This window comes from Aplysia californica, unplaced genomic scaffold, assembly GCF_000002075.1.
Source record: "Aplysia californica isolate F4 #8 unplaced genomic scaffold, AplCal3.0 scaffold01142, whole genome shotgun sequence".
In the NCBI taxonomy this organism is placed as follows: domain Eukaryota; kingdom Metazoa; phylum Mollusca; class Gastropoda; order Aplysiida; family Aplysiidae; genus Aplysia; species Aplysia californica.
This window is the reverse complement of record NW_004798412.1, coordinates 96,965-98,579: the sequence shown is the minus strand read 5'-3', so window position 1 is coordinate 98,579 and position 1,615 is coordinate 96,965.

Here is a 1,615-nt window from a genome sequence, read left to right as displayed (position 1 = left end):
CTCAATAAATAATAATATATCGCAACTATCACGGCACATCACTTCACCTATACATGTTCCGGTAACTACCTATAAATAGATGGAAGTTTGACCCGTGTCAAAGGTTGGGAGGTGGCTGACGATTCGGGAAGTGGCTGCGGGTTGACGAAAGGGAAAAGCGCATCGCCGTGTTCGGTTTGGCCTTGTACAGTACGTAGTACGAAGTTCTGCGATGTGACGGCTTGACGGGAGACGATTTAAAGTTACGAGCCGGCGCGATAACAAACGTGAAGGAATGAGGCTCTGTCGCGACGAAACAGCAGTGAACCCACTTCTCTATCTGAGCGCCTCAAATCGGCAAGGTGCTTTTGAATGTTGGTACATGTTTGTTTGGATTTACTTAAAGCTGAATGAAAATCATCATCAGCAATAAATCTCTTGCCCAGTTAACAAACCGCCCCTGAGATCTAGTATACATGTACGGACACTGAAATGTGTCGGCTATCATGAACTGGTCTGAGATCGTGTTGTTTTTAGACTGCTTCTATGGGATTTGTTCGGCTAGTGCACATTGATATTGTGCCGCCTTATTAATACATGTATTTTTGTGAACTAAGAAACTCGGCCAAAAACGTCATCGTTGTTTGGGTGGGCCCATATGCATTTTCCGAGATAGATTACACCACTGAACATGCTATTTTTTACTTGTGAAGCACAAGACCTTGATTTGGTATAGTAGATGTTGTAGAGTTGTGGACGTTGTAATGGACGAATAGGCTCTGGCGAGAAACTTGTACGGAAAACTGATTGGACGGTGGAAGGTACGGACGTTCTTTTATTGTCTCTTTGGGGGTGTTGTGCGTATTTAAATATTTGGGCGGCAGTGCACGACCATGCTCTATATCGACGAGCCGCCCCTGCTACGGCTTCACTATCTTTACCCACATCTCGCCAAGTAGCGTCGGAAGTGAGCCTTAAATTTATTAATTTTTTTACAGGAGAGGCGAAAAATGTTTTTACATTAGGCCTATTATTATTCGTTCCCAACTACAAGCGGTAAGCCACCAGCCAAGGTGATTTTATCGGCTTGCGAGAGGTCAGGGGGAAGTCCTCGCGCCCACACCGGGGTGGAAGCTATTCTCACCGGGGGGAGGGGGGTGCGAATAGTGAGTCATGAGTTATTCTCACCCGGGGGGGGGGTAGCGAGACATGGGTTATTTATAAAGGTGACCTTTCAGAAAATGTTTGCATTATGTTATTATACATGCGTCAAGTGTGCCAAATTTGGTGCTTGTGTCACAAAATGCTCAATCAATATATGTGGGATAAACCGCCCCACTATAGTACATGTAGCCTACATGCAAATCTTCTACTTCTGGCCTTTCTTCTGCCTGGCACAGTGGCACACTTGAAAAGTTGGCCAGTTCCAACAAAGGACCTTAGACCAACTTTAGGTAGTGTCAATTGCCACCGAGTGATGCAGTGGCAATTGACAACAATTGCCTTTTTGTCAATTGCCACCGAGTAAATTGGAGCTCTTTTGCGTTGCTGGGTAGATCAAGCTTATTGTGCTCGAGTGCTCGGTGTTATGCGTTCGCCTCTCTGTCCCTCTGTGTGTGTGTGTGTGTGTGTGTGT